The sequence below is a fragment of the Nesoenas mayeri genome (genome assembly GCF_963082525.1).
Source record: "Nesoenas mayeri genome assembly, chromosome: 14".
Lineage (NCBI taxonomy): Eukaryota > Metazoa > Chordata > Aves > Columbiformes > Columbidae > Nesoenas > Nesoenas mayeri.
In genome coordinates, this window is record NC_137556.1 from 18,022,703 (window position 1) to 18,036,140 (window position 13,438).

General features: G+C 51.3%; 1 long non-coding RNA gene across 1 annotated transcript; it reads right to left on the reverse strand.

Moving 5' to 3' along the window:
- Window positions 1–589: 589 nt before the first annotated feature.
- On the reverse strand, window positions 590–12,146 carry LOC308045897. Its single transcript, XR_013922829.1, has 3 exons — window positions 12,038–12,146; window positions 11,554–11,662; window positions 590–1,242 (listed from the first exon to the last, which is right to left on the reverse strand). It is a non-coding gene; the product is annotated as an uncharacterized lncRNA (long non-coding RNA).
- Between the last annotated feature and the right edge of the window lie 1,292 nt (window positions 12,147–13,438).

The window sequence follows — 13,438 nt, forward strand, 5'->3', positions numbered from 1 at the left end:
ACACAGGGATGAACAACAACCACAAATTCCTTTTGCCTAAAGCTGTCGAGGAGGCTCAGAATGACAACGCTGCCAGGTCCCCCCAAAGCTGTGGATGAACAACCCGTGGTCCACACTGCAACAGAAATGACTTTTCCTGCATGAGGGACCCTCCTGCTCCCTCCCTCTCCAAACCCACAAATCTCTTCCACCATAGCTCACATCCGCTTTGAAATGTTTTTCTTCCCAGAAACAAAAGGATAATGTCATTTCTTTTTCCACAAATTTGTCACTCCCATCTGTGTCAGCTTGCACGTTCAGAATCTGTCCTTTTGTCCTGTTTAAGCTCTTCTTCGAGTTCTCAGCAGACACTAAAATGAAATAAAAAGGCAACATAAAAATAGAGAAGGACATTCCTAAAATACTTGCTTTAAGCAGGAGCATAGTTTCTACCCTGCAACTGTCATCATGCCTCCAGATGTACCCCCTAAAAATCCCTTTGAGCTCCCTGCCAGAAGTATTGCTCACCCCTCATTTAGATGCAGGCAAATCACCCCCCAACTGATAATTAACTGCTTCATGCAATACCCTCGTGCTCCCCCAGCAGCAGATCCCAGGGAATATGGTCCTTTCTGCTCCTGGACGGCGTGTGTGCTCAGACCAAGGGCAAAGCTCGCTCATGCAGGCACTCACATTTCACAGACACTGTAAATACAGCCCCAGGCAGCACCAGAGCTCTCCCTGCTCTTTTTTTGCAGTATTTTGGTGCGAGGGACACACACACCAGGAAAGGTCTGCAGGATTTCACCCTCTCCAGCTTCTAAAATAAGATAAAAAAGCTGTTTTCTTTAGATCTATTGTTTAAAGCTGTTTAAAGCCTGACAGTCCTGGAGAAGAGCACAAAGATGCCGTGAAGCCACCTGCCCCATCGCTGAGATGGGCTGGACTTATACTGGAGATGGTACCACACGTTAGAAGGAGGCTGAAGGTGAATGTTAGACCAGGACCAGGTAAGCCAAGCAGCAGAGCACCGGGGTACGTGCGGGGCAGCAGTCGGGCGTCTGTCCTGCATCCGAGGGACGGATACATCTGCCGTCCACATCCTGTTGTGCCTCCGTCTTTCCTTCCTCCCTGGATGCTGAGTCAGCACCACCAGCTTTTCATCACGGGATGAAACAATAGGTGTCCTTCTTCCAGCCATCGCGTCTGCTTGCTTCAGTGATGTTACTTTCCTTCATCACCCTGCGCAGCGCAGTGGTGGCTCTAATAGGAAAAAACAACATAAATAAGGCATTTTTGAGATGCAGCCTCAGGCTTTACGGATACAGCAATAAGCCCAAACTGTCCTGGATCAGAGCAGCCGAGATCCAAATTGTGCCCTCCCCGAGATCACTTCTGAGCCCAGGGCTGTGTGTCCTGGAGCTGGTCACAAGAAAAATTAGTCAGGAGACCAGGAGCATAGAGCAGGCGTTGAAAGCCCGGCCAGCAGGTATTTGAAATCCTCAGTGTGTATCTCCAGCCACCCACATGCAGGTGGCCAGGAAATAAACTCACGAGGGTCCCAACCAGCTCCCCGAGCTGCCCCCAGAAAAGCCCTCGCCTTGCAGAGAGCTGAACCCTCTGGTTCTGCCCAAACCTGCTCCAGAGTCCCCTCGCTGTCCCAGAGCTGTCACCTCCCAGAGACCCACACGTTACACCCTCCTTTTAGCCAAAGAGATTGAGCCCAGATACCAGATCATGCTCAGACCCATTTTACCAAGCGAAACAAATAAAATCAATGTTAGCGCCAGAGGCAGCAGGTATGTGAGCACGGGCAGGGTGTGTGCAGGCACTAGGATGGGCTGGCTGTAATACTTTCTTTGCCATCGCCAGCTCTCACCTGTAGGATCAGATGCAGAAGCATGGCAGTGATGCCTGCAGCCCCGCAGACTCCAGACCCATCAAACACTTGTTTCTCGCTGAGCTGAGCCGGAGTCCAACACAGCGACACACAGAGAAATCAGCAGGAGGACACAGCAGAAGGATGTGTTTAAACAGAGATAAAAAGATGATTCCTGAGACAAGCGCTGACCAACTGAGTCCCAAGGGACCGTCTCTGAGCACGCCGTGTCACAGGGTCCTGCAGCAGCACAGGCACGGCTCTGGTGCAGGGCGCTATGCGAAACCTTCTGCTTTTTGGACTCCCAGTGACTGAATACAGATAGACACAGAAAAACAACTGCTCCTTACTTGTGCTGCTTCCCACTTGCTACAGCAACCAGAACTATTTTCTGAACACGTGGGTTCTGTCTCCAGAGCAGTTTTGCATTCAGATCCCATCCTTGGCCAAGCTATTGGGAAGGGAGAATCACAGAATTATAGAATAGTATGGGTTGGAAAGGACCTTAAATCTCATCTGGTGCCCCCCCTGCCATGAGCAGGGACCTTCACCAGCTCAGATTGCTCAGAGCCCCGTCCAGCCTGGCCTGGGATGTCTCCAGGGATGGTTCATCCACCACCTCTCTGGGCAGAAGAATTCCCCTCACGGGGAAGAATTTCATCCTAATATCTAACCTAAATCCACCCTCTTCATAAGACCTCAGGCTGGGTGTACGTTATCACGGCCAGGAATGGGCTTCTAAGGTTCTCCAGACATCGAGGAGGAGGGAGACGCTGCCAGCATTGGCAAGTGCTGAGCGATGGCAGAATCATAATCCCTTCTGCGCCCTGCGAGCATCTTAACTGTAAAAATGGTATTTCTGATCAATAAAAGTAAAAAAAGCCAGGAACAGGCATTTCTGAGGTATTTCATCCTTCCTGTACTTTTTAAGCTTTGTAAAGATTCCAGCTCTGGGAACAAAATCAGAGTTATTTTCCACTCCCCTGTTCTGACAAGCAGCAGCGCTCCCATTCGAGGTCACATCTGGACTCCCGAGAGCCCGTCCCCCTCGGTGGGGATTCGCCCCTTCCCCACCGCGCTCTCTTCTTGCCCGTTATCCCACAGCAAGGCTGAACGGGACCGCGAAAATGGCTAAAAGAGGCTTTTTAGACCTGACAATCTGAAAATTGCAATGAAGAAAGGGGAAAAAAAAAAGAACTCATGATAGGAGTTTCCTACCAGCATCGCACAGCCAAATTTTGATGGGTTTTTTGGAATTAAACGTGGCAGGAGAAAATGATGTGTTCTGTTGGAGTTTTACCAGATGCTTTTGCTTTTCAAACATCAGATTTCTGCTATTTGGAAAAGCCAGAGTCCTGTGTCTTAAAAAAAATAGGACAACTGAGATCCTCTCAAGATGTTTTGGGAAGACAAACAGGGAGCTTTTAACTGGGGTTTTCTGTTGTTTGTTTGTTGTCTTTTTGTTTGGTTTGTTTTGTTGGGTTGTTCTGCCTCTAAAAGAAATGGGGTAGGGGTGTGAAGCCAAGCAAGCACACATTTTATAAACGCTTGTACACAGGGAACATAGATTTTCCAGAACACATGTGCTTGGTTCTTAAAAATCCACCAAGTCCAAAATTTACTCATCTAGACTCTCCCCACATCAAAGTGAGATGATAAAGCTGCCTTCACTGCAGGAAGAGAGACGGTGTATTTGGAAGCTCAGGTAATAAAGCTGGTACTGATTAACCTGCCCTGCTGCCCGAGCAGGTTAAAGACACCGGTAGCTTCTTTTCTTTTTTGACAAATTAAGCACGGAATTTAAATTCATCACTGCTCGGTCCCAAGGATGCTCAAAACCATGACTGGGAAGGAGGATGAGGAAGAAAAGGTGACAAGAGCAATAAAGTCCCTGCTGTAGGACAGGGGGTGGAGCAGACAGACCAGGCAGAAGAGACTTTTCCTTGAGAGCCATGTAAGGCTTTACAAAACCAGACCTAAGACTAACCCTGAGCACACACAGTGCTGTAACCTGGATAACCCTTATCTCTAAATCAGCCCTGCAGCCCAGGTCTGTTGTGCTGAGTGGAAGCAATTAGAATAGAAGAGTTAATTACCACTGATGGGGAGCTGATCTGCCTTTTCCTGCCCTGCTGTGAGCTGTCACCTCCTCCCAGGGGACAACAAAAGGAGACGAGGGTCATTAAAACAACCGAGAAACATCACCCAAGGATGGGCCGCCCTAAGCTTAATGGGTAATTAGCGCTGCAATATCTGCCTCTCATCAAAGCCTGCTCCAATCAACACTCACAGCCTGAGGATTGACAATGGGGACACAGAGCAAGACAAGAAGAATCCAAAGGGTCACTGTAGGAAAAGTATTTGGCTGCTCTGGAGAAAGTGCTTATTCCAGGAGACTCCTGCTGCTTCTCATCCCAAGTGGCCCCTGAGGAGAGTTTTTCCTTTCCCTTTTCTCCCATTTATTCCCTCTCCCCACGCCTCACAAAGGAACTTTTACTGCTGTGGTTGATGTTCACCACTAGCACCAGATCCTGAGAATAAATCTGCGCGCACAGCAGCCGGGCTCGTGCGGCCAGTGACCGTCCCTGTGCTGGGCGCTGGGGAGGCCAAACCTCGAATCCTGGGGGCAGTTCTGGGCTCCTCACACCAAGAAAGGCCTTGAGGTGCTGGAGCGAGTGGAGAGAAGGGAAGGGAGCTGGTGAGGGGCTGGAGCACAAGTGTGATGGGAGCGGCTGAGGGAGGCCGCTGGGGGGTTCAGCTGGAGAACAGGAGCTGAGGGGAGACCTTCTGAGCTCTGAACTGCCTGAAAGGAGCTTGGAGCCAGGGGGGTCGGGCTCTGCTCCCCAGGAACAAGCGCCAGGAGCAGAGGAAACGGCCTCAAGTTGCGCCAGGGGAGGTTGAGGTTGGATCTGGGAACAATTTCTTCCCCAAAGGGCTGTGGGGCATTGGAACAGGCTGCCCAGGGCAGTGCTGGAGTCACCATCCCTGGAGGGTTGGACAGACGGACATGAGGTTCTCAGGGACATGAGGCAGTGCCAGGGGTGGGTTATGGTTGGACTCAATGATCCTGAGGGTCTCTTCCAACCAAAATGATTCTATGACTCTATGACTTCAGGCCAAGGTGACAATATCCACCTGCACATCAAAGCATGAGACACTGAACACCAAAAGATTTGGGGAGCAGCATTTCAGGAGATGTGTTTGCAGGTTTGGTGCTGGATGAGCAACCAAAAGATGCCCAACGTCATTGCAGTCCCTATAGACTTCTTTTTCCCCCCTCTGTTAACACCTACAACATTAGGTTATATGGCCTGCCTGTTACTGGAAGTTCTAGAAGAAGGACGTAGGTGAGAACACAGCGCTTGATCACAATGCAGGCACCATTTGGGAGCAGAAGGCAATGACAGATGTGAGAAAGGGAAAAGATCAGAACAAGTCCTCTACCAAACTCACGTCAGGGCAACAGGGAAACATCACCACTGTCTGTACCTGTACTTCAGTCTGTCTGTTTGGGGGTTTTGTTCTTTTCTTCTCAAGTTAGAAATATTTAAATGAAAACACATTAGATGCCAGCCTGTCCTGATATGGAGCTTTCGGTGGGCACGGTCAGTGACTAAAATGGAGCATTAGCCCTAAGGATCAGGTCTCGTTCTCCTCCAGCAGCTCTCTCTCTCATCTCTCCAAGAGCAGACGTAAAACAACATGTTTGTCATTTCTGTCTACTAAAAATATAAGACTCTGGTTCATTCAGCAACTGCAAGAACTGACTCCATAGGAACCACGAAACAAAAATATCATTTCAGCTGCTAAGTGAAGGGCTGCCCAGAACTCACACTATTGTAATCTATTGTAAATGATTTTGCTTTAAGGTCAGGGAGGTTGTTTAGATTTCTGACGAACAAGACAGAAAATGAGTCTGTGCTGCACCAGGGTCAGGCTGTCACCGCCACCTCCATCTCCGGGGACACAAGTGGTCCCACCAGCACCCAGAGGAGTGCAGAGAGGGTTTGCACCCTGTTCTGCTGGCTCCACAGCACGAGAGGGGAAACTGAGGCAGCCCACTGCTTAGACACCTAAAAACTCACTGCTTCACTGCAGGGGGCTGTACCCATCCTGGGGTGACCACAGAAACAGAGACATCCCCTCCTGCTGTACCCCAGCCATGGGGAGGGGGAGAAGCAGCACAGAATCACACAGAATCACAGAATCTTAGAACCCTGACCTGGCCCTTCCACGCCTTGGGCAGGGGGGTTGCAGGAGCCTGTGGGACCCCAGGACTGTCCCCCACCCTGCTCGCCAGTCCCCGAAGCCGCGTTCTGCCCAGTAACAGGGCAGGGGAGGACGAGCATCCCTCCCCGGGAGCGGAGCTGTGGCTGTGCCCTACTCCCGCGGCCGCCCCGGGCCAGCGGCAGCACAGAATCATTGACCTATTTTCGCGTATGTGGGCATGCACAGGATGAAAAACAAAGGGTACTTTAGCTTAGGATATTTAAAGGCAAAGATACTCATCTAGCTATCCCCAGAAACCACAGCAGCTCTTATGATGTTTATTATCTCCCTGAGCAGCATCCTTGTGCATGGCTGTGGGAAGGGAAAATAAAGAAAAGCACAGAGCGGTTGGGTGAAAGCAGAACAAAAAGCTCCATTAAGCTGCAAAATCACATTTCTAGGAAAGCAACAAAAAGGGATGTAAGAACTTAAGAATAAACTGGACCTGGGACTTGAAAAGCACAAAAGCAATTAGGACTGACTCTGTGGAGGGAACGTCTCTAAAAAGGGGTGACGGAGCAGTCCTGTGGGATGTCCCCCCATCCCTGTCACTGAGGGATGAGCTGCTTGTGCAGACCCATCTAAACTGACTTTCAACAAGTCAGCTTTCCCAGGGATTTTTGTTCAAGACTGCTGATGGACTTGGACAAAACAGTGAAGTATTTAATCTCAGGCAGGTTTTGGAGCTGACACCTTCAGCTGATTTGAAGTCAGCTGAATGCATTTACACCAGCTATTACCTCTGTGCACACACCTGTAAGGGTGAGGACCCCGAAATGTGGTTCTCAGGTGCTGGAACAATAGATGCCACAAGAGAAAACTGCACTTCTTAGCCTCAAAAAAGTTCCAGACAAATCCAGAAGCCTTACAGAGGTTCACAAAACTATCTCCTGCAACTGTCTCTCATGAAGGGAGAGATGTGCCTGCAAAGAGGCAGCGACCAGGAGCAGATCAGAGACACACGAGTCCATCTCTGAGCCCACAGCATCCTTGTTTGGTTGGTTCAGTGAAGTTCACTGTTGGAGAAACCTCCAGCAGTTTAGTTTGCTGTCTTGCTTCATATCCTGGATTGGGAAATGCCTGCTGGCCCTAAGCGCTGCCCTGCATAACAAGAAGGATGCAGTGACGAATAACACAAAAATGGTTACTACAAATAGAGACGCTGACAATAGTGACTCAGTATCAGATGCCGGCGGCTCTCCTGGGGCTCCACACAGCTGGGAAAGGTGCTGCTGCCAGGATTTGCTTGGTAACAAACCTGGGGCAACAACCCACCCCCTCCAGTGTGCACAGGCAGGAAGGAAAAAAGGAGCAAGAATAGATCAGTGTGTCCCGAACAATGAAAAACAGGAAAAGTGCCTCTTGTCTGGGGCGCCCGGCCGAGAGCAGCTCTGCGGTGAAACCTCACCCAGGCAGTGTGTGGGGTCTGCTCAGCCTCCTTGGGTGGGTTAAAACCAGCACTATTGCAGCTTGAGCATCTTGTGACAGCGAGGGATGGAGGGAGGGTGGGCACCCCCCATCTGCTTGGGGTGGGGGGGTGGATTCCAAGCAATATTTCATCAGAAAGAGCAGCTCTCTCCGCAGAGCACCCCCTCCCCAATCCTGGCATCCATCCCCCAGAGAGCCCCTCGTTCTACATCCCCCTGGGTACCAGTCGGGGCTCACAGCATCCCCCCACCCCAGCCCCACCAAGCTTTGCCTCTGCACATCCTGCTCCCCAACATCCTCCCCCGCTTTCCTTGCCAACCGTTTTATTTTCTGCGTCAGAAACATAAAATGGAGACTGCAGGGAGGGAAAACACTTTGCCTAAGATGGCTGAGGGAGAAGGAGGATTTGCACGGTGATGCACGAGCACCCTCTGCTGCTGGATGAGCTGTTTGGGGTGTGTGGGGGGGCAGCTCCAGCTCTGCTCCAGCCCCACAGGCTCCAGGCAGAAAAAGAGACCCCAACCAGCCCTTATTGGAGCATTTAAATTGGTATAGCCAAAATATTTGCTTAAAAAACTTCAGCAGCCTTGCTGCCTCCTGAGCTCTCCCGGTTGCCTCTCCCCACCACCCCTTTTATATTCTGCTTTTCCTCTGTGTGTTACATTCACAATCCTTAGGAAAAGGATTAAAACCAGTATGTTTTGCACATACAACTCCCTACAACTAGTGCCACTGTCTTCCACATTTATATATTTTTCCACGTTTGAATAAAACCACCAGATTTCATTTGTATTAAGTCCCACACCAGAGCGAGCGCTCAAACCCCGGTGTTACCTCTCATGGGAACATTTCTGGGCTCAGGGATGGGATAAAGGGCTGAAAAGGGGGAGAACCAGGACCCACCTGAATTGGGGCGACCAGATGCTGTCCCTAGGAGGGGTTCAGGAACCAAAGGGCACATGCAAAACTTGCACAGGGATACCTTGCAAGCCGCTCCCTGAGCATCCAGCTTTTAAGCCAGGATTATGTCAGTGCAGGGCCAAATCTAGCTGAATCTGAGGCTTAAATTCTCTTGTGAATGTCACAGAAAGCTTTCCCAGGATCAGCTCAAAAGGGGCCAAAAGGCATCACTCGGTTATGAGTGAAAAACAAATCGATCCAGGACCCCAAGTCCTTTGTGGCAATCAAAACAAATGCAGAGGAAGAAAAGCAAGGAATTAAAAAGGAAGAGAGAAAGCAATGATATAGGTGACTGCAGGTAAAATCCTAACACTGAAGGATTAAATTCAGGCAGGAGCAGGGTGCCCAGCACACACTTTGGCACTGGAACTGTACATATCCAGCCTGGTAAGTGATGGTTCAGGTGTACCAGCACCTAAACACCACAAAGCTGCACCCAGAAATCCCACTGGCTGCATAAGTACCTACAAAAATATCTGTAAGGGCCTTTTCTGGGAGAGAACAGTCATTTTGATGGGATCAGGGTGAGGCTGACCCAGAGCTGGGGCTCTGTGGTGATTCTCCTGCTGCAGCAGCCCCTGGGTGCAGGGTGTGGGGCACCTGGGATAGGACAGACAGGGAGGTTTGATGTTATTACTGTCATTTCTGCAGCTGCAAAAACTCCAGGCATGTCCCCCTGCGTGGCAGGGGACAAGTGAGGCTGGCATGGGGACAGGAGGGAGCTCGGCAGGTCAGACCTGGCTGCCAGGGCAGGGGGATCAGCATCACGGGTGTGCTGACAGGCATTTTGCATCATTGCCACATTGGAAGTGGTATCAAAAGATAGAATCATAGAATAGTTTGGGTTGAAGGGCCCTTCCCAGCTCCCCCAGTGCCCCCTCTGCCATGAGCAGGGACATCTTCACCAGCTCAGGTTGCTCAGAGCCCCGTCCAGCCTGGCCTGGGATGTCTCCAGGGATGGTTCATCCACCACCTCTCTGGCCAACCTGGGCCAGGCTCTCACCACCCTCAGGGGCAACAGTTTCTTCCTCATGTCCAGCCTGAATCTCCCTCCTTAGTTTAAAACCATCACTCCTTGTCCCATGGCAACAGGCCCTGCTAAAAAGTCTGTCCCCGTCTTTCTTACCAGTCCCTTTTAAGTACAGAAAGGCCTCAATAAGGTCTCTGTGGAGCCTTCTCTTCTCCAGGCCAAACAACCACAATTAAGTTGCCAGAACACCCATCCTGTGAACAAAGTGGAACTGAAAAAAACTATAAAACATAGGTCTGGGGCTACTGAACACGGGCGCTTCCTCAGCACAGCCTGGGTGACTCAGCTGGGCAGTGCTGGGATTGCTCAGACAGGGCTGCGGGGCAGGAGTGATGGAGACAGGCAGAGCTGGGGGACCCAGGACTGGGGTGCGCAGGCACCGCTGGGTAGACACCCAAACTTGTAATGTCAGCAGAGACGGGGGGGTTGGGGGTGCAGAAATGGAGGTTTGGGGGGTGCAGGAGTAGCAGAGCACTGCAGCAGCATAACAGCCCCCCGGCTCAGAGCACAGGGCAGGAGTGGGGGGCACTGGAGAGACGTGGGGACCCCCATGACAGAAGGGTTTGCACAACGTTCTGAGATCCCCGTTCCATTTAAATGGCACAAAATGCTGCTAAGCCCTGCTCCTGCTCTCAAACTGCCTAATCACCAAGCATCCAAAAGGCTGGTGATGCCGGCTGGGGGGTAAGCACTGCCTTTTTGTGCTGGGGCAGGTGATCTTTCCCTGTGACCCCCCCATTCCCCCCAGCAGCAGATGGAGACCCCCTTCCTAATTATGGTCTTGTCACCGGCACAAAAAAAGAAAGACAAATCTCTCGTAGCAAGCTGTCTGAGAGGACAAAGGCTCCTTGAAATGGGAGCTGAGCTGCTCTTGCCAGGTTCAGAACGGGGACATGGGGAGGGGGGCACAGTGCGGGGGGCCGGGGCTGCCCTTGGCGCAGAGTGGGGTGCGCGCGCAGCCGGCACATCCCTTCTTTGTCTGGAAAAGCAGGTCACGGGGGGGTGCAGGGGGATGCAGGGGGGGTGCAGGGGAGGATGCTGAGCTGCGTCAGCCCCACGTCAGGGAAGCAGCTGATCCCTTCTCCCAATCCCCATCCTCTGAGCTCATCCTCCGGCACGGAGCCAACGCGGCTCAACTGCGCACATCTGGCGGATGAAACCGGCACTGCAAGGGACCTGGAAATACTAACACACAGTAAGGGGATCCCAGAGAAAACCCCCAGTTTGCAAAGCCAGAAAAGCCCCCAGATACACAAGAGGCAGAAAAACCACTAGGGCACCCCTGGTCCTAAGCTGGGACTCCCTCCAGGGGCCTCTCAAAGCTCAAATTGCAAACAAAATCACTGCCCAGTGCTGATGCCCCAGTGAAAAAGTCAGGGATGAGTGTTGTGGGCACTACGGGCACAGTCAGGCTCCCAGTATCTCCCAGTAAGCACCACACACTTGCAGAGAGCCCAGCAGTGACATCCCAAGGGGTTCTCGCAGTGGCAGCAGCCTGGCAGAAGCCCAGGACAGGCAGGAGCTACACCCCAGAGCTGGGCACATCCATCAACCACAGCACCCCCAAAAGCAAGTGCCAGCAGCCTGTGGTTACACCAGCAGCGCCAGCACTGGTGGGGACAGCAGCTCCTCACTCGGGGTCACAGCCTCATCTCACTTCCACAGACTTTACTACACGTTCTCTGTTAGAAATGCCACCTCCACCTGCCAAAACATCCGCACCGGAACGTCTGCTGCGGCTGAACCAGCGGCTGGGCACCAGCTGGGTGCTGCAGTGACAGCACTGCCAGGGCACAAAAAGCACAGCTCGCCCTAAAGCGTAGGGAAAGGTCAGGCCAAGCCATACATGACCTGTTGTGAGATGAAAACAGCAACTGCTGAACTACACAGCTGTGCTACAGAAAGTTTCTGAGCTGGTTGTAGTTCTTCTCTCTGGACTCTGATACACATAGGTGGGAAACAGTAGGAATGTACCTCCAAAAACAGCCAGCACCATAGCTGTACTTACAGATTGCATCAGTGAAGATGAGGAGTGACTTCGGTTTCTAGGAACTCCAGGGTAGAGGCTCAAAACCCTCTCCCAGGGCATGATACACGCAGAAAGCACCCCACGTATTCTGGAAAGATTAAACACTTTAAAGATCTAGGGCAAAAGTTCTCCAAAGAGGTTCTGTCTCCTTTGGAAATCAAATGAAGGTTCAGTCTCCACCAACGCTGCTCCCCGAACCCTGTCACAGCACACAGGTGCTGTCACTGTGTCCCCAACACTGCTCTGGGAGAAACAAGGAGGTGAGAGAACGGAGAAGGTTAAGAGGTAACAGCCAGCAGCTCCAACAGGGGACATTCTGACTTGACATAAGGAGAATCTTTTCACAAACACCAGAGAAGGGAGCCCAGTTATGTCTAGCGGACTGGGGCAATTTCTGTCCTTAAAAATACTCAAATCTGGCTGCAAAAGGCCCTGAACAACCTCTAATTGGAGTCAGGCTTACCTGGGGCAGGACGGATGGACCTGAGGCCTCCAGAGGAACTTCTGAACTAAACTGTTCTGCGATGACATCTGGTGAACTCTTCCCATCGGTTCTGCTCAGCAAACAGTAGGATTTACCACCTCGCAGATTTGGGGACAAACTTCTCCATTTTGTCCGAGAATATTCCTGAGCAAGAGAAGAGACATTTCTGACCCTGTTCACTGCCGCTTCTCAGCCGACGTCGGCACAGCGCTCACGGGTGCTCGAGGAAGAAAGAAGCTACAGGTGCAGAATCTTGAAGGTCTCTGTGTCACCAGAGAGGGGATGGAGCTGGGGACAGCGGCATGGAAAAGGAACAAGGGAAGAAGGTGTTGGCTTGAGGAGACGCTTATGCCAGGGATCCCTGCAGCAAAACTTCTGGGAGCGGAGGGAGCAAAGCCTCCCCACAGCCTGGAAACCTGAGGATACAAGAAAGGAAGCTTTAAATACATTTGGGAGCACCTAAAGTGCCCAGAGAACCAGCAACAGACATTCTGCAAGCTCATCCACAGCACTGGGCAGCATTTTCATTAAAGAAAAATCAAAAATGTAGTTTCATTTCAACAAACTTTGGTTTGTGTCTGCACAAGGTATCCAGGGTCTGAACCTTAGGCAGGTGTATGAAGCCCCACTGTCTGCAATGGTATCTCACATTTCCATAGGTTAGGAGCTAAAAACCTTCCTGCATGTGGCCTTGTGGAGCTCAGGAGTCGCTGATCTCTAGAAAAGCTCTGGATCTTACTAGATGGATAAGAAATCAGCTGCATGGCTGCATCAAAAGGGTTAGAGTCAATGGCTCAGCATGCAAGTGGAAACCAGTAATGAATGGTATCACATATGGGTCTAGTTTAGGACCAATAATATTTAATATTATACATGATGACATAGACAGTGGGATCGAGTGCGCCCTCAGCAAGTTTGTGGGTGACACCAAGCTGAGTGGTGCAGGTGACACACCCGAGGGACAGGATCCATCCAGAGGGACATGGACAAGCTGGAGAAGTGGGGCCATGTGAACCTCATCAGGTTCAACAAGGCCAAGTGCAAAGTCCTGCACCTGGGTCAGGGCAACCCCCAGTTTCACCACAGGAGAGACGGAGATCAGCCCTGAGGAGAAGGACTTGGGTGCTGGTGGGTGAAAAACAGGACATGAACTGTGCACTTGCAGCCCTGAAAGGCAAGTGTGTCCTGGGCTGTGTCACCAGCAGTGTGGCCAGCCTGGAGAAGGCTCCAAGGAGACCTGATTGCAGCCTTTTTGAATTTAAAAGAGGCCTGTAAGAAAGATGGGGACGGACTTTAGCAGGTCCTGTTGTGATAGGACAAGGGGTGATGGTTTAAACTAAAGGAGGGAGATTCAGGCTGGACATGAGGAAGAAATTGTTG